Here is a 19,844-nt window from a genome sequence, read left to right as displayed (position 1 = left end):
TGCACGGCGTCGAATTTTGCTGGAGTGGCGGTCGGCATCGCCACCGGGGGTAGCGGCACGGTTGGGTGACCTGTACGACTTCCTGTGGTTGGTGGGAATAAAGTATGAGTTAAGGGGATCTGCAGAAGTGTTTGAGAAAAGTTAGGGGATGTTCAAGACCGTGTTTGAGGAGCTGTTCGTCGCAGGGGGGAGAGCGGGAAGGGGTGAGGGGTGAAAAAGGGGGGAAAAGTTGTACAGACTGTATAGTTGATTGCTGGGAAGTATGTTTCCCGGGTGTTCATTTGCTGTAACCTGTTTTGATACATGTTTGTAATAAAATGCATTTTAAAAAAAAGATTTGTGGGGTCTGGAGAGGATGGGTGCTGGGAGGATATAGAACAAAGAATGACAGAACAATACAGCGCAGAACAGGCCCTTCGGCCCTTAATGTTACGCCGACCTGTGAAACCAATCTAAAGCCCATCTACACGATTCCATTATCATCCATATGTTTATCCAATGACCATTTAAATGCCCTTAATGTTGGCGAGTCCACTACTGTTACAGGCAGGGCATTCCACGCCCTTACTACTCTCTGAGTAAAGAACCTACCTCTGACATCTGTCCTATATCTATATCTCCTGAATTTAAAGCTATGTCCCCCTCGTGCTAGCCATCACCATCCGAGGAAAAAGGCTCTCACTGTCCAACCTATCTAATCCTCTGATCATCTTGAATGCCTCTATTAAGTCACCTCTTAACCTTCTTCTTTCTTCAAAAACAGCCTCAAGTCTCTCAGCCTTTCCTCACAAGATCTTCCCTCCATACCAGGCAACATCCTGGTAAATCTCCCTCTGCATCCTGCACCAGACTTCTGTACAGCTGCAGTATGACCTCATGGCTCCGAAACTCAATCCCTCTACCAATAAAAGCTAACACACCGTACGCCTTCTTAACAACCCCATCAAGCTGGGTGGCAACTTTCAGGGATCTATGAACATGGACACCGAGATCTCTCTGCTCATCCACACTACCAAGAATTTTACCATTAGCCCAGTACTCTGTCTTCCTGTTACTCCTTCCAAAATGAATCACCTCACACTTTTCTGCATTAAACTCCATTTGCCATTTCTCAGCCCAGCTCTGCAGCTTATCTATGTCCCTCTGTAACCTGCAACATCCTTCCACACTATCCACAACTCCACTGACTTTAGTGTCATCTGCAAATTTACTCACCCATCCTTCTATGCCCTCCTCCAGGTCATTTATAAAAATGGCAAACAGCAGTGGCCCCAAAACAGATCCTTGTGGTACACCACTAGTAACTGAACTCCAGGCTGAATATTTCCCATCAACCACCACCCTCTGTCTTCTTACAACTAGCCAATTTCTGATCCAAACTGCTAAATCACCCTCAATCCCATGCCACCGTATTTTCTTCAATAGCCTACAGTGGGGAACCTTATCAAACACTTTACTGAAATCCATATACACCACATCAACTGCTTTACCCTCGTCCACCTGTTTCCTCTCATGGGGATTTTAGAACTGGGGAGAACTGTTTAAAAATATGGGGTCTTATAATTAAGAAAGAAATGAGGAGAATTTTCTCTCTCCAGAGGGTCATTAGTCTTTGAAATTTTCTTCCCCATGAGCAGTGAAGGCAGAGTCATTGAATATATTCAATTGTTCGACAGATTTTTGGTTGACAAGAGTCATAGAATCATAGAACCATTACAGTGCAGAAGGAGGTGATGAAGGGTTGAGGGAGGGTATAAGGGAAGGATGAAGGGGTGATGGAGGGGATGAAGGGGCAAGGGAGTTGATGAAGTGGTGAGGGAGGGAATGAGGGAGGGGATGCAGGGGTGTTGGGATGTGATAAGAACATAAGATCATAAGACATAGGAGCAGAATTAGACCACTCGGCCCATTGAGTCTGCTCCACCCTTCAATCATGGGTGCTATTTTTCTCATCCCCATTCTCCTGCCTTCTCCCATAACCCCTGATCCCCTTATTGATCAAGAAGGGGTGAGGGAGCTTACGAGAGAGGGGATGAAGATGGTGAAGGACGGGATAAAGGAAGTGATGGGAGGAGATAATGGAGGTGATGAGGGAGGGGATAGATGGGTGAGGTCGGTGATGGTGGAAGGGATGATGGAGGGGATGAGGGGGTGATGAGTGGATAAGCGGGTGAAATAGGAGATGAAGGAAGTGATGGGAGGCAGTGCGGGGTGATTGAAGATGATGAGTGAGGGGATGAGGGAGTGAGGGAAGATCTGAGGGAAGAGATGGGAGGGAAGCAGAGGTGAGGGAGGGATGAGGAATTTATGGGAGGGGATGAGGGAGGGTATGAGGAAGGGGATAAGAGGTGAGGGAGAGATGAGGGGGTAAGGAAGGAGATAAGGGGGCGAGGGAGGGAATGAGGGGGTGAGGGAGAGAATGACAGAGGGTATGATAAGAGAGGATGAGGGTAATGAGGGAGGGGATGAGCAGTGAGTGAGGGGATGAGGAGAATATAAGGAAGAGGTTGAGTGAGAAGATGAGGGGGTAGAGGGAGGGAATGAGGGAGAGTGTGAGGGAGGGGGTGAAGGGCGAGGGAGGGGGGTGAGGGAGGGGATAAGGAGAGTCCAGGAATTGGGGGCGCGCGGTGACAGGTACGCGCAAACCCCCGCCCGGGAACGTGCCCGGCGATCGGCGCGCCCCCAACAGCCCCCCCCCCCCCCCCCCGCCCGTCTGCCTTCCCGTGCGCGCCCCCGCTGCCCCTGCGCGCCCCCGGCCCGCCCCCTCCCCTGCGCGCTCCCGCTGCCCCTGCGCGCCCCCGGGCCGCCCCCTCCCCTGCGCGCCCCCGGCCGGCCGCCGCTGTGCTGCGCTGGATCCGGAGCCGGAGCGGAGCCGCCAGCGGCAGCGGTGCTGATGTGGGCGGAGGATCGGCAGCCGGAGCCGGAGCCGCGGTCCCCGAGCAGCCCAGCAGCAGGGAGCCCAGGTGGGTGTCACTCTCCCCTCTACCCCTGCCAGGGGGGTGCCACTCTACCCCTGCCAGGGGGGTGGCACTCTCCCCTCTACCCCTGCCAGGGGGGGTGTCACTCTACCCTGCCAGGGGGGTGCCACTCTACTGCTGCCAGGGGGGTGCCACTCTCCCTGTACCCCTGCCAGGGGAGTGTCACTCTACCCTGCCGGGGGGTGGCACTCTCCCCTCTACCCCTGCCAGGGGGGGTGCCACTCTACCCTGCCAGGGGGGTGCCACTCTACCCCTGCCAAGGGGGTGCCACTCTCCCTGTACCCCTGCCAGGGGGGTGTCACTCTCCCTGTACCCCTGCCAGGGGGGTGTCACTCTCCCTGTACCCCTGCCAGGGGGGTGTCACTCTACCCTGCCAGGGGGGTGGCATTCTCCCCTCTACCCCTGCCAGGGGGGTGTCACTCTACCCTGCCAGGGGGTACCACTCTACCCCTTCCAGGGGGGTGCCACTCTCCCCTCTACCCCTGCCAGGGGGTGTCCCTCTACCCCTGCCAAGGGGGTGCCACTCTCCCCTCTACCCCTGCCAAGGGGGTATCACTCTCCCCTCTACCCCTGCCGGGGGGGGGGGGGGTGTCACTCTACCACTTCCAGGGGGGTGTCACTCTCCCCTCTACCCCTGCCAGGGGGGTGTCACTCTCCCTGTACTCCTGCCAGGGGGGTGCCACTCTACCCCTGCCAGGGGGGGTGTCACTCTCCCCTCTACCCTGCCAAGGGGGTGCCACTCTACCCCTGCCAGGCGGTGTCACTCTCCCCTCTACCCCTGCCAGGGGGGGGTGTCACTCTCCCCCTGCCAGGGGGGTGCCACTCTACCCCTGCCAGGGGGGTGTCACTCTCCCCTGCCAAGGGGGTGCCACTCTACCCCTGCCAGGGGTTGTCACTGTCCCCTCTACCCCTGCCGGGGGGGGGGGGGGGTCAATCTCCCCCTGCCAGAGGGGGTGCCACTTTCTCTGTACCCCTGCCAGGGGGTGTCACTCTCCCCTCTACCCCTGCCAGGGGGGTGTCACTCTCCCCTCTACCCCTGCCGGGGGGAGGGGGGCTCACACCTTATTGCTGCAGTTTAAGATGTTTGTGCATTTCCCACTGTTATTCTACTCGCATGCATTTTGTTTTGCCCCTGGCCGCCCACCCACCTTTGCTGGGGAAATTATTCAACTTGTGAGTAGATTGTGTTTGGAGATGATTCAATCTCCCCATCCTCCCACCGCCCCCCCCCCCCCTCCCAACCTTTTCCCTCAGAAGAAGGGGACCCCCTCCCTCATGTCCAGTACAAGATGCATCTATCAGATTTTAAATGGAGCAAACCCTTCAATGCTCTGTAATGTGTGAAAGGGAATCAATTCACTGAGAGAGAGAGAAATAAACCAGCAGGAAGGGTGGGAATGAGAGGGAGGTGGAATTTATTGAAGGAAAAGGGAGATCATATACAAAGCACCTCGCATCCATAGCTGGCAACAGCCAGGAGAAGGAGAGACTGAAATAACATCATCGGCCAGTGTAACTGGGAAAGGTGTGTTTTAACCCTTTGTAGTTGTTTTTGTGTTTATTGTCCCATTGGGGTCCCAGTTACAATACTGTTGGGAGGTCTGCGCTGTGTAAAAAGCGATACCATAGGCTTTTTTCCCCTCCTGTTGCCATTTGAGTTGGTCCCCAGGGGCTAGTGTAGTTATTTGTGAAGTTAATTATGTCAGCTTGATGGAAAAATAATGTGGGGAAGTGGAGGGGGGCGGGAGCACTTAGAGAGAGAAATCTCTGGCTGAGAGCATGCAACAAGGTGTGAGGTAAGCACAAGCAAGAGGATGTTATTGCTGGAGGCAGGATGAGCTTAAATTTAGGAACAATTTTTTTTTTTGATGTGCAGCATCTGCGAGCGCGATTCAAAGAATAACTTGCCTTTACATAGTGCCTTTTAACAGAGTAAAATGCTTGACAGGGCAGCACGGTCGCATAGGGGCAGCATCGTAGCATAGTGGTTAGCACAGTTGCTTCACAGCTGCAGAGTCCCAGGGTCGATTCCTGGCTTGGGTCACTGTCTGTGTGGAGTCTGCACGTTCTCCCTGTGTCTGCGTGGGTTTCCTCCGGACGCTCCGGGTTTCCTCCCACGGTCCAAAGATGCGCGGGTTAGGTGGATTGGCCACGCAAAATTCCCCCGTAGTGTCCAAAAAGGTTAAGTGGGGGGTTACTGGGTTACTGGGATAGGGTTGATACATGGGCTTGAGTAGGGTGCTCTTTGTAAGGGCTGGTTCAGACTCGATGGGCCAAATGGCCTCCTTCTGCACTGTAAATTCTATGATTCTATGTATTAGAACACCGAGCCTCAATCCTTTCTGGGCTGAGAATGAGGTTTGAGGGGAGATTTGATTGAGGTGTTCAAAATCATGCGGGATCTGGGTGGAGTGGATTGGGGTTCACATTGCTGGAAAGGCTCGAGATCCACGGGGCATAGATTGGCAAAGACAGCATGGGGAAAAAGAAATTGGAGAAGAATCTGAAAGGGAAAGTAAAATAATAATAATTGGTTATTGTCACAAGTAGTCTTCAATGAAGTTACTGTGAAAAGCCCCTAGTCGCCACATTCCCGGCGCCTGTTTAGGGAGGCTGGTGCGGGAATTGAACCTACGCTGCTGGCCTTGTTCTGCATTACAAGCCAGCGATTTAGCCCTCTGTGCTAAACCAGCTCCTTCGGGACCATGAGTAAAAAGGTGGAGGAGTGGGACATGTTAAATTGCCCTTGCAGAGTCCTGGCACAGGAGTGATGGGCTGAACGGCCTCTTTCTGTGTTTTAACATTGTCTGATTTTATGAAAAGAGATTCGGACAGGTGACCGAAAACATGGTCCGAGGTACGTTTGCTATTGTGGGCAGAGGGTGGGTCACATCGGGGACGTCGCCAATCAGGTGTGGCGGAGAAAGTGTGACAGGAAGTGCATGTGACAGCTGTGAGAAATGTGTCTTAAGGAAGATGGCTGGTGTTTGCAGATCCGTGGGTCGTTCGCTGTTCTGTAATAAAAAGGAACGGCAGTTGCAAAGTGTGACATGTGCTGCAGGAAGGGTTACTGGAGTAAGTGTGACATTTCGGTGCTGCACACAAAACTTCAGGATAATTGGACATTGATTTTAAATCATTGACAAAGAACCAGAGGGGGACCTTTATGCAGTGAGTTCTTGTGATCGGGTCTGTGTGCCTGAAAGGGCAGTGGATTCAAGACTAATGTAAAAAGGGAATTGGATAGATATTGTTGAAATTGAGAACATTTTAATGCTGTGGGAAAAGATTGAGGCGCAGGGCCAATTGAATAGCTCGCTTAATGAGAGCCAGCACGAACACAGTGGACCAAATGGCCATTTCCTGTGCTGTAAGATTCCATATGACAAAGCAGGTCTTTCGGGCCAACTGGAGATGTAAGAATGTACAGTCAGCATGCACCATCACTGTGACGAAGTAGGATGCTGTAAGTGGGCAGGGTGCATAATTTTTAAAATATTGTAGATTGGTTTGGTGTGGGTTTATCTTTCAGGAAATGTCTGGTTTAGGGCTCATTCACACTAAATTCCTACTGTACCGAACCATGGAAACAAAGAAGGAGGCCATTCATCCCTGCGTGCCTGTTCTAGCCCTTTGTCAGAGCTATGCTGTTGATCTTCCCTGGCTCGGTGTTCAGAACAAGGGGGGAAAACCATAATAATTGAGCTTGGTCCTTAAGGGGCGATGTCAGGAAACACTTCTTTACACAAAGTGGAGTGGAAATATGGAACTCTTAGCGCATCCCCTCCTCCCTTCCCAAAAGCTATTGAGGCCGGGAGTCGATTCAAAATGTCAAAACTGAGTTCAATAGACTTTTGTTAGGCAAGGGTATTAAGGGTTAACGAGCCAAGCCATGATGTAATTGACTGACTGAACAGGTTGAATGGGCTGAATGGCCTCTTCCTGTTCCACCTGGAGCATCTTATTGTGCCATGGGCAACTGAAGGACTCGGACTGAAATCGGTGTTTGCTGTGTGGAACGCGCACGTTGATGTGCATAAAAGTATTTTTATTTGCTATCTTAATGAGGTGTCAGGTGGTTTATTTTAACTGCATTTGTGTAAATTAAGGGAAAGTCACTTTCATGGGAACGTGTTAATTAATAGTGCATTTATGCTGATATTCAGTAGTATGTACAGTACTGCAGTAGCTCTGTTGGTGTCCCGAGGCCTGGGCTAATAATCCACATAATGTGGTGAAATTAAATACAATCTAGAAACAAAAATATCACTGATAGGAACCATGAAATTGTTAAAATGTCATAAAAACACAACTTGATTTCCTGTGATTCCCATCCATACCAATGTAGCTGACTCTTAACTATTCTGAAGTGGCTCAGTTGTATCAAACCCGTAGTCTCATTTGCATCCAGGGTGGGCGCTTAATAATAATAATCTTTATTGTCACAAGTCGGCTTACATTAACACTGCAATGAAGTTACTGTGAAAATCCCCTCGTCGCCACCTTCCGGCGCCTGTTCGGCTTCACAGAGGGAGAATTCAGAATGTCCAATTTACCTAATAGCTCGTCTTTTGGGACTTGTGGGAAGAAACCGGAGCACCCGGAGGAAACCCACGCAGACACGGGGAGAGCGTGCAGACTCCGCACAGACAGTGACCCAAGCCGGGAATCGAACCTGGGACCCTGGTGCTGTGAATCAACAGTGCTAACCACTGTGCTACCGTGCCACTCGTCACGCCGGACTGGTCAGTGATGCACATAGCCTGGGAAGGAATATTCAAAAAATAACAATTTCGTTAGGAATGGATCAAAGCACATTGTCATAAAGTGCTTTTCTTCATTGCCTCTCCTCCCGATATTCCTCAGTCCCTGCCCTCGGCAGGAACGACTGTTGCCCTCTTTTCAATGGCCTTTCACAGGCACCAGTAGAGCTTTCCCCTCACGCTCATCATAGCAGCTTGACTATTTCCTGAAGTTGGAGGTTCCATAAAAGCTCCTCATGGGAGCCCGAGGCAGAGGTCAGGACATAATGGAAAGGTAAATAGATGAAAGTTATTTAAGTATAAATTTTCATTGCCATGAGGAAAAGAACATGTTTTCTGTAAATGGACATTGTGTCTGCTAGGAATGTCCAAACTGTAGCCTCAGGCCATTTTTAATCCTTAAATTCTCAGGCCCATGAAGCCCAGGCTTAATTGTTCTGAAGTTGACTGCTATATTCTGTTTGCAGTTGGTGGACTTACTTCCTCCAGAAGTGTACATATCCTACATCACAGGACCTAATCCTTGAATATTGCTGAAAAGAGACAGGCTGTCAAAGTTTTTCATCTCGCACTCATCAGGGTAGACACTAGAGTGCCAAAAATCAAAGGGATCAGCAATTTACACTGTATGAGGAAAGGTTGCCGATTGGTTGGCATGTTGATTCTCATCCTAAGTTCTGAACCTAGTTCTATGGTATCATGAATGTAAAATATATGCAAATGAAATGACCATGAAAACAACCTCTGTACCTCAGTAAATTGTATATGGTCAGTTAATGAATACCAATTTTCTTATATACAAAATAGCTTCGGGGGGAAGGGAATGGCAATTTCAGACATTTGTTCTGTGGTGCCACCTAGTGGTATGAATCTACCTTGTATCGTGACTGTTGACGTAGCAAAATTCAATAGAAATATTGGCATAGACATTTAAAATGATAAGCACTGACCAAAAAGTGAACATACAAATATACGAATTAGGAGCAGGAATTGACCACTTGGTCCCTTGAGACTGGTCCACCATTTAATATGATCATAGCTGATCTGATTTTAACCTCAACTTCACATTCCCACCTACCCTCAATAACCTTTCACCCCCCTTGTTGATCAAGAATCTATCCAGCTCTATTTTAAAACTATTCAAAGACTCTGCTTCCACGGCCTCTTGAGGAAAAGAGTTCCAGAGACTCACGACCCTCTGATTAAAACGTCTCTCCTCATCTCAGCCTTCTTTGCCTTATTTTTAAACAGTGATCTCTAGTTCTAGATTCTCCCACAAGAAGAAACAACTTCTCCATATCCACCCTGTCAATCAAGTGGCTTCTTACTCTTATAAACTCCAGTGGATATAAGCCTAGCCTGGGATCCAGGGCAATTTGACAAATTGGATCCAAAATTGGCTTAGTGGCGGGAGGCAGTGATGGTTGAAGCTTGTTTTTGTGACTGGGACCCTGTTTCCAGTGGTGTACCCCAGGGATCACTGCTGGGCCCCATGCCGTTTGTAGTGTACGGTGATGATCTGGATGTGAAAGTTGGGGTACGATCAGTAAGTTCACAGATGAGACGATAATTGGTGTTGTGGTAATTAGCAAGGAGTAAAACCTCGGGTGACAGGATGATAGAGACGGGCTGGTCAAATGGGCAGAAAAGTGGCAAATGGAATTTAACCCTGAAAAGTGTGAGGTGATGCACTAAGAGAGCCAGACCCTGCTGCATCACACTTTCTCACCATTTAGATAATATGATTTTTTTTCTGCCAAAGTGGATAATTGCACATTTGTCCACATAATGCTCAATTTTCCATAACTTTGCCCACTCACTTAACCTGTCTAATTCACTTTGTAGACTCCTTATGTCCTCACTTTCCTACCCATCTTTCTATAATTAGCAAATTCACCGACCATACCTTCAGGCCCTTCATCCATGCCATTTCTATAAATTGTCAACAGTTGAGACCCCAACACTGATCCTTTTGACACGTCACTCGTTACACCTTGCCAGCCAGAAAATTATCCATTTATGCCTACTGTTAGTTGGCCAATCTTCTATCCATGCCAATATGTTGCACCTTACACCATGAGCTTTTATTTTCTGCAATAATCTTTGATATGACACCTTATCAAATGCCTTCTGAAAATCTAAGTACAGTACATCAACAGGCTCCCCTTTATCCGCAGCACATGTTATTTCTTCAAAGAACTCCATGAAATTGGCGAAACAGGATTTCCCTCTCACTGAACCATATTGGCTCTGCATGATCATCTTGAATTTATCTAGGAATCCTGTTATAGTGTATTTAATAATAACTTCTGACGTTTTCCCTATGACAGATGTTACGCAGATTGGCCTGTAGTTTCCTACTTTCTGTCTTCCTCCCTATTTGAATAAAGAAGTTACACTTGCTATTTTCCAACATAGAACCAGGACATTAACTATCTCATGAGGCCTAGTGGTTAGCACAACCGCCTCACGGCGCTGAGGTCCCAGGTTCGATCCCGGCTCTGGGTCACTGTCCGTGTGGAGTTTGCACGTTCTCCCCGTGTCTGCGTGGGTTTCGCCCCCACAACCCAAAAATGTGCAGAGTAGGTGGATTGGCCACGCTAAATTGCCCCTTAATTGTAAAAAATAATTGGGTAATCTAAATTTATAAAAAAAAACTATCTCATGAGGCACTTCTTTTAAGACGCTAGGATGGTGAAGTCCATCAGGACCTGGAGCCTTGTTAGCCCGCAGCTCCAACAATTTGCCCAGTACCATTTCCCTGGTAGTTGTAATTTTCCTGTGTTCCTCCCCTCACCTTCCATTTCCTGATTTATAGTTATTTCTGGGATTCTACTTGTATCCTCTGGAGCGAAGGCCAATGCAAAATACCTGTTCAATTCATCTCCCATCTCCTCATTTCCATTATGAATTCCCCAGACCCACTTTCTGTAGGACCAATGCTCAATCTGTTAATCCTTTTTTTTGTAAATATCTACAGAAACTCTTACTCTGTATTTTTATATTTCGAGCTAGCTTTCTCTCGTACTCTTATTTTTTCCCTCATTAACCTTATAGCCATTATTTGCTGTTTTTTATATTCTGTCCAAGAACAAAGAACAAAGAAAAGTACAGCACAGGAACAAGCCCTTCGGCCCTCCAAGTCTGTGCCGACCATGCTGCCCATCTAAACTAAAATCTACTACACTCCCTGGGTCCGTATCCCTCTATTCCCATCCTATTCATGTATTTGTCAAGATTTCCCTTCAATGTCACTATCGTCCCTGCTTCCACCACCTCCTCCGCCTGCGAGTTCCAGGTACCCACTACCCTCTGTGTAAAAAACGTGCCTCATACATCTCCTCTAAACCTTGCCCCTTGCACTTTAAACCTATGCCCCCTAGTAATTGACACCTCTACCCTGGGAAAAAGCCTCTGACTATCCACTCTATCTATGTCCCTCATAATTTTGTAGACCTCTATCAGGTCGCCCCTCAACCTCCGTCATTCCAGTGAGAACAGACCAAGTTTATTCAACCTCTCCTCATAGCTAATGCCCTCCATACCAGGCAACATCCTGGTAAATCTCTTCTACACTCTCTAAAGCCTCCACATCCTTCTGGTAGTGCGGCGACCAGAATTGAACACTATACTCCAAGTGTGGCCTACCTAAGGTTCTATACAGCTGCAACATGACTTGCCAATTCTTATACTCAATGCCCCGACCAATGAAGGCAAGCATGCCATATGCCTTCTTGACTACCTTCTCCACCTGTGTTGCCCCTTTCAGCGACCTGTGGACCTGTACACCTGGATCGCTCTGACTTTCAATACTCTTGAGGGTTCTACCATTCACTGTATATTCCCTACCTGCATTAGACCTTCCAAAATGCATTGTCCAAACTTCTAACCTGGCATCCATTCTTGCACACTTTGTTGGAATGCATCTATTCTGTGCAATTCTGAAATATCTTTTTGAATACTTGCCATTGCATCATTATTGACTCATTCCCTTAACCTAATTTGGCAGTTCATTTCAGCAAGCTCTACTTTAATGCCCTCATAATTGCCTTTATTTAAGTTTAAAAATACTAGTCACAGAGTTTTACAGCACAGAAAGAGGCGCTTCGGCGCATCGTGTCTGAGTCGGCCATCAAACATCTATCCATACGAATCCCATTTTCCAGCACTTGCTCCGTAGCCTTGTTTGCTGTGGCATTTCCATTGCTCATTAAATGCTTCTTAAATGTTGTGAGTGTTCCCGCCTCTTCCACCCTTTCAGGCAGAGAGTTGCAGACTCCCACCACCCTCTGGGTGAAAAAGCTTTTCCTTAAATCCTCTCTAAATCTCCTGCTCCCTGCCTTAAATCAATGCCCCCTGATTATTGACCCCTCTACTGGGGGGAAATGTTTCTTCCTGGCTACACTATCTAGATCCTTCATAATTTTGTACACATCAATCAGGGTCCTCCCTCAGCATTCTCTACAGTAAGGAAAACAACCCCAGCCTAACCAGCCTCTCTTCATAGCTGAGCCGCTCCAGCCCAGCCAACATCCTGGTGAATCTCCTCTGCACCCTCTCTAGTGCATCCACTACCTTCCCAATATGTGGAAACCAGAACTGCACAGTGCTCTCGCTGTGGCCTGACCAGCATTTTATTCAGCTCCATCATCACCTCCCTGTTGTTATTTTCTATGCCTTGGCTCATAAAGGAAAGTGTCAATCTGTCTTCTTAACCACCTATAGAAATTAGGAGCAGGAGTAAGCCATTCTGCCCTTCGAGCCTGCTCTGCCATTCATTATGATGATGGCTGATCGTTCAACTCAGTAACCTGCTCCCACTTTTCCCAATATCCTTTGATCCCTTTGCCCCAAGAGCTCTATCTAACTGCTACTTGAAAACATACACTGTGGAATTTTCCGTCGATGGGATCCCGCTTGTTTCCAAACGGAGTGGGGTGGCCACAATACGAAATCCCATTGGCCTGCTGCCGGAACATAGATATAGACATAGAATTTACAGTGCAGAAGGAGGCCATTCAGCCCACCGAGTCTGCACCAGCCCTTGGAAAGAGCAGCCTACCGAAGCCCACACCTCCACCTGCACCCTATCCCCGTAACCCCACCTAACCTTTTATGGAAACTAAGGGCAATTGTAGACACTAAGGGCAATTTAGCATGGCCAATCCACCTAACCTGCAGATCATTGGACTGCGGGAGGAAACCGGAGCACCCGGAGGAAACCCACGCAGACAGTGGGAGAACATGTAGACTCTACACAGACCCGAGCTGGTAATCGAATGTGAGACCCTGGATCTGTGAAGCAACAGTGCTAACCACTGTGCGACTGTGCCTCCCATACGGAGGATCCCGCTGCCGGCGAGGGGGTGCCACGCAGGAAACCACTGCTGGCAAACTGGAGAATCCCGCCCACAATATTTTGGCCTCAACTACTTTCTGTGACAGTGAATTGTGCAGGTCACCCACTCTCTGGGTGAAGAGGTTTCTCCTCACCCCTGTCCTACCTCGTATCGTCAGACTGGCTCCTGGTCCTGCTGCCTTCAGGGATCTTTGGACATGTATCCCAAGGTTCCTCTGTGCTTCCTGGCGTCCTATTCTTCATCGTGTCCCTTGCCTTGCTAGTCCTCCCAAAATGCATCACCTCACACTTTTCAGGGTTAAATTCCATTTGCCACAGTTCTGCCCATCTGACCAGCCCGGCTATACCATCCTGTCATCTAAGGCCTTCCTCCTTACTGTTTACCACACCACCAATTTTCGTGCCAGCTGTGCCAAGGAACATCTTGCTATTTAATGGCACTTGGCCGTTTTTTTGGCCTCTGGAAGTTTCTTTCCGCTGATGCTGCACTCAGAGCCACTTCCTGCTGGCGAGCCTCAGCAATAGAAAATGACAACAATGGACCAGAAAGGTCGAAGGGGCAGCACGGTAGCACAGTGGGTAGCACAGCTGCCTCACAGCGCCAGGAACCCAGGTTCAATTCCGGCTTGGGTCACTGTCTGCCGGAGTTTCACGTTCTCCCCGTGTCTGCCTGGGTTTCCTCCGGGTGCTCCGGTTTCCTCCCACAGTCCAAAGATGTGCAGGTTAGGTGGATTGGCCATGATAAATTGCCCCCTAGTGTCCAGGGATGCGCGGGTTAGGTTACGGGGTTAAGCGTATAGGGCGTAGTGGATGGGAGCAGGCTCGATAGGCCAAATGGCCTCCTTCTGTAGAGCAGGGATTCTATCTGTCTATGAAATAGTATTTCTGAATGGGGAGAAGGCCAATTTGAATAGGACAGGATCTGGCTAAAGTGGACTGGGAGCGGCTAATTGTCAGAAAATCCACATCAGAGCTGAGGGAGTCATTCACAAAGGAAAGAGGGAGAGTACACAGGGCCAACATGATCAAGAAATGGTGAAGGGTGGGACCAACAAGTCCAGAGAACCCTGGATGTCAAGGGAGATACAGGGTTGGATAAGGGAAAAAATGGCAGGCTTATGGCAGATTCAGGGGGTACAAAATAGTGGGTGCCCTAGTGCAGGGGACACTTAAAAAAGAAATGAGGGGAGTGAAGAGAGGGTGTGATGAAACACTGGGAGGAAAATAAAGGAGACTCCCAAGATGTTTTATAATTATATTAAGGGCAAGAGTGTAACCAGGGAAAGAGTCAGGCCTATTAGCGACCACAGTACAACCTGTGTGTGGAGGCGAAAGACGTAGGTGAGGGATTAAATGAATATTTGGCATCTATGGAGAAGGGCAATGTAGGTCTGGAAAGCAATGAAGGGGACTGTGATATAACTGAACAGATTAGCATAGAGATGGAGAAGATGTGAGTGGTTTTAGCAGGCTTAAAATTGGGTAAGTCCCCAGGCCCAGATGAGATGTCTCCCAGGCTGCAGTGTGAGGCAAGAGAGGGCCTCTGACATTAATGATAAAATCTTCTCCAGCCACAGGAGAGGTGCCAGAGGGCTGGAGGACAGCTTGTGTGGTGCCATTATTCAAGAAGGGAAGTAGGGAAGAACCAGCTAATGGCGGGCCAGTGAGTCTAACATCAATGGGAGAGAAATAATTGGAAAAACCTCTGAGGGTCAAAATTAATCTCCACTTGGAGAGACAAGGATTAATCCTGGTGCCCGGGAGCTAACGGCCGTGCCTGGGAGCCAGGTTGCCGTTTAGCACTGGTTTCCACAAATGTGGACCAGCCATGATGGCTCCTGTGGGTGTCTCCCAGCCTTTTAGAGACCTCCTGGTAGTCAGGAACAGTGCTCGGTGGCACCCTGGTACTTCATCTGGCACCCAGGCACCTTGGCACTGTCTGCCTGGCACTTCCATGGTTCCCAAGTGGCACTGCCAGGTTGGGGGAACTTCCAGGATGGCAGTGCCCAGCTGTCAGGTTGGGAATGCCAGGATCAGGCCCAGAGTGGCCTTACCAGGTTGGGGGAGATGAGGGGGTGTTCAAGGGGGGCATCCTCGAGGTTCGGAGGGGTTGTAAATGAGGGCAGGGGTGGGGGGCTGAAAGGTGGGGAGGGAGGGTAGATCGAGTCAGCCAACGAAATAATACCGAGTTATGGTCACTATCACCAAAATGCTCCCCCACTGATCTTTTCCCATCTGCCCGGCTTCATCCCCAAAAACGCCGCCCCCTTCCCTTGTAGGACTTTCTAGGTACTGGGTCAAAAAGCTCTCCTGGACGCACTTTAGAATTCCGCACCCTCTAAGTCTTTCATATTTTGACCCACTCTTCTCTCACTCAAACTGAAGGTAAAAGCATGGCAAAAAATTGTCACAACAGGACGCTTGTGGACAAAGCCCAACTATAGGAAGTTGTACAAATTAATTCAGTATATTTGGTTAATTTGTGGCTAGTACCAGAAACAGTTTATCTGCTCTACTGTTTTAACAAAGTCGTAAACTGGTTTTATAATAAGGACCATCCTTGGGGGTTTTCGGAGACGATGCGTAGATTTCGGCTTCAAGGGTGCCATCCTCTGGCCACTGGGTTGGATACAGCCAGGAGCCCTGGGTTACTCAGTATGAATTGTTACTTATGTTCGATTGGATGTTTGAGAGAAGCCAGTTCTTAGCGATTTGACAGAACGATTCTGGAGCTCAGTAAGTTTAATCAAGGAGATATTGAACACAGCCGAATTGTACTGTTTTGATCAAAGATCATCAACCTGATCTGTAAACTCGGTTTCGCTTCACAGATGCTGCCCATCCTGTTGGGGATTTCCAGCATTTGCTGTTTTTATTTCAGATGTTGAAGAATACCAGAAATTTGTCTTTGTGCAATTGCGTGCTTGTCTTGTCCTGAATATAAAAAATTCAGGGGTGAGAGTTGATACAAACTACTTACTTTAGAGTCCAAGAGAACGTAGAGTGTACATAGCCTGTTGGAGCAGATTAACTGGGTAGATGGGATAGGGTAGAGTGTACATAGCCTGTTGGCGCAGATTAACTGGGTAGATGGGATAGGGTAGAGTGTACATAGCCTGTTGGAGCAGATTAACTGGGTAGATGGGATAGGGGAGAGTGTACACAGCCTGTTCGAGCAGATTAACTGGATAGATGTGATAGGGTAGGGTGTACACAGGCTCTTGGAGCAGATTAACTGGGTAGATGTGATAGGGTAGAGTGTACACAGCCTGTTGGAGCAGATTAACTGGGGCGATGTGATAGGGTAGAGTGTACACAGGCTGTAGGAACAGATTAACAGGATATATGTGATAGGGTAGAGTGTACACAGGCTGTTGGAGCAGATTAACTGGATAGATGTGATAGGGTAGGGTGTACACAGGCTCTTGGAGCAGATTAACTGGGTAGATGTGATAGGGTAGAGTGTACACAGGCTGTTGGAGCAGATTAACTGGGGAGATGTGATAGGGTAGAGAATACACAGGCTGTTGGAGCAGATTAACTGGTTAGATGTGACAGGGTAGAGTGTACACAGGCTGTTGGAGCAGATTAACTGGGTAGATGGGATAGGGTAGAGTGTACACAGGCTTTTGGAGCAGATTAACTGGGTAGATGTGATAGGGTAGAGTGTACACAGGCTGTTGGAGCAGATTAACTGCGTAGATGTGAAAGGGTAGAGTGTACAAGGACTGTTGGAGCAGATTAACTGGGGCAATGTGATAGGGTAGAGTGTACACAGGCTGTTGGAGCAGATTAACTGGGGCGATGTGATAGGGTAGAGTGTACACAGGCTGTAGGAGCAGATTAACAGGATATATGTGATAGGGTAGAGTGTACACAGGCTGTTGGAGCAGATTAACTGGGGAGATGTGATATGGTAGAGTGTACACAGCCTGTTGGAGCAGATTAACTGGGGAGATGTGATAGGGTAGAGTGTACACAGGCTGTTGGAGCAGATTAACTGGGTAGATGTGATAGGGTAGAGTGTACATGAGCTGTTGGAGCAGATTAACTGGGTAGATTTGATAGGGTAGAGTGTACACACGCTTTCCGATCAGATTAACTGCGTAGATGTGATAGGGTAGAGTGTACACGGACTGTTGGAGCAGATTAACTGGGTAGATGTGATAGGGTAGAGTGTACACACGCTTTTTGAGCAGATTAACTGGTGAGATGTGATAGGGTAGAGTGTACACAGCCTGTTGGAGCAGATTATTTGGGGAGATGTGATAGGGTAGAGTGTACACAGCCTGTTGGAGCAGATTATTTGGGGAGATGTGATAGGGTAGAATGTACACAGGCTGTTGGAGCAGATTAACTGGGTATATGTGATAGGGTTGAGTGTACACAGCCTGTTGGAGCAGATTAACTGCGTAGATGTGATAGGGTAGAGTGTACACAGCCTGTTTGAGCAGATTAACTGGATAGATGTGATAGGGTTGAGTGTACATTGACTGTTGGAGCAGATTAACTGGGTAGATGTGATAGGGTAGAGTGTACATTGACTGTTGGAGCAGATTAACTGGATAGATGTGATAGGGTTGAGTGTACACAGCCTGCTGGAGCAGATTAACTGGGGCAATGTGATTGGGTAGAGTGTACACAGCCTGCTGGAGCAGATTAACTGGGGCGATGTAATAGGGTAGAGTGTACACGGGCAGTTGGAGCAGATTAATGAAAAATGAAAATGAAAATCGCTTATTGTCACGAGTTGGCTTCAATGAAGTTACTGTGAAAAGCCCCTAGTCGCCACATTCCAGCGCCTGTCAGGGGAGGCTGGTACTGGAATCGAACCGTGCTGCTGGCTGATTGGTCTGCTTTATAAAGCCAGCGATTTAGCCCAGTGAGATAAACCTGCCCCTGTGATTCGGTTGATAGGGTGATGTGATAGGGTAGAATGTACACTGGCTGTTGGAGCAGATTAACTGGGGAGATGTGATAGGGTAGAGTGTACACTGGCTGTTGGAGCAGATTAACTGGGGAGATGTGATAGGGTAGAGTGTACACAGGCTGTTGGAGCAGATTAACTGGGGAGATGTGATAGGGTAGAGAATACACAGCCTGTTGGAGCTGATTAACTGGATAGATGTGATTGGGTAGAGTGTACACAGCCTGTTGGAGCAGATTAACTGGGTAGATGTGATAGGGTAGAGTGTACACAGCCTGTTGGAGCAGATTAACTGGGTAGATGTGATAGGGTAGAGTGTACACAGCCTGTTGGAGCAGATTAACTGGGTAGATGTGATAGGGTAGAGTGTACACAGCCTGTTGGAGCAGATTAACTGGGGAGATGTGATTGGGTAGATTGTACACAGGTTGCTGGAGCAGATTAACTGGATATTTGTGATAGGGTAGAGTGTACACGGGCTGTTGGAGCAGATTAACTGGGTAGATGTGATAGGGTAGAGTGTCCACAGGCTGTTGGAGCAGATTAACTGGGTAGATGTGATAGGGTAGAGTGTACACAGACTGTTGGAGCAGATTAACTGGATAGATGTGATAGGGTAGAGTGTACACAGGCTGTTGGAACAGATTAACTGGGGCAATGTGATAGGGTAGAGTGTACACGGACTGTTGGAGCAGATTAACTGGAGCAATGTGATAGGGTAGAGTGTACACGGACTGTTAGAACAGATTAACTGGGGAGATGTGATAGGGTAGAGTGTACACGGACTGTTGGAACAGATTAACTGGGGAGATGTGATAGGGTAGAGTGTACACAGCCTGTTGGAGCAGATTAACTGGAGCAATGTGATAGGGTAGAGTGTACACGGACTGTTGGAACAGATTAACTGGGTAGATGGGATAGGGTAGAGTGTACACAGGCTGTTGGAGCAGATTAACTGGGGAGATGTGATAGGGTAGAGTGTACACGGCCTGTTGGAGCAGATTAACTGGATAGATGTGATATGGTAGAGTGCACACAGCCTGCTGGAGCAGATTAACTGGGTAGATGTGATAGGGTAGAGTGTACGCTGGCTGTTGGAGCAGATTAACTGGATAGATGTGATAGGGTAGAGTGTACACAGGCTGTTGGAGCAGATTAACTGGGTAAATGTGATAGGGTAGAGTGTACACAGCCTGTTGGAGCAGATTAACTGGGGAGATGTGATAGGGTAGAGTGTACACGGCCAGTTGGAGCAGATTAACTGGGGAGATGTGATAGGGTAGAGTGTACACAGGCTGTTGGAGCAGATTAACTGGGGAGATGTGATAGGGTAGAGTGTATACAGGCTGTTGGAGCAGATTAACTGGGGAGATGTGATTGGGTAGCGTGTACACGGACTGTTGGAGCAGATTAACTGGGTAGATGTGATTGGGTAGAGTGTATACGAGCTGTTGGAGCAGATTAACTGGGTAGATGTGATAGGGTAGAGTGTACATGGACTGTTGGAGCCGATTAACTGGAGCAATGTGATAGGGTAGAGTGTACACGGACTGTTGGAGCAGATTAACTGGGTAGATGTGATAGGGTAGAGTGTACACAGCCTGTTGGAGCAGATTAACTGGGGTGATGTGATTGGGTAGAGTGTACACAGGCTGTTGGAGCAGATTTACTGGGGCGGTGTGATTGGGTAGAGTGTACACGGACTGTTGGAACAGAGTAACTGGGGAGATGTGATAGGGTAGAGTGTACACAGGCTGTTGGAGCAGATTATCTGGGGAGATGTGATAGGGTAGATTGTACACAGACTGTTGGAGCAG

General features: G+C 48.4%; 1 protein-coding gene across 3 annotated transcripts in view; it reads left to right on the top strand.

The window, feature by feature from the left end:
* Positions 1–2,829: 2,829 nt before the first annotated feature.
* The window catches only part of LOC119976478 (regulator of G-protein signaling 17-like), a 145,350-nt gene continuing 128,335 nt past the window's right edge, over positions 2,830–19,844 (top strand). For 2 of the 3 annotated variants that reach the window (XR_005462930.1, XM_038817019.1), the window contains exon 1: positions 2,830–2,963. The gene's annotated coding sequence lies outside the window, so the exon portion shown is untranslated. Of the gene's footprint in view, positions 2,964–4,439; positions 4,504–19,844 lie in introns of those variants that run through there. The other variant, XM_038817028.1, reaches the window with a different exon arrangement.

The sequence above is a fragment of the Scyliorhinus canicula genome, chromosome 1 (genome assembly GCF_902713615.1).
Source record: "Scyliorhinus canicula chromosome 1, sScyCan1.1, whole genome shotgun sequence".
Taxonomy (NCBI): domain Eukaryota; kingdom Metazoa; phylum Chordata; class Chondrichthyes; order Carcharhiniformes; family Scyliorhinidae; genus Scyliorhinus; species Scyliorhinus canicula.
Note: the sequence above shows the minus strand (reverse complement) of the source record. Positions and strands in the feature narration are given on the sequence as shown.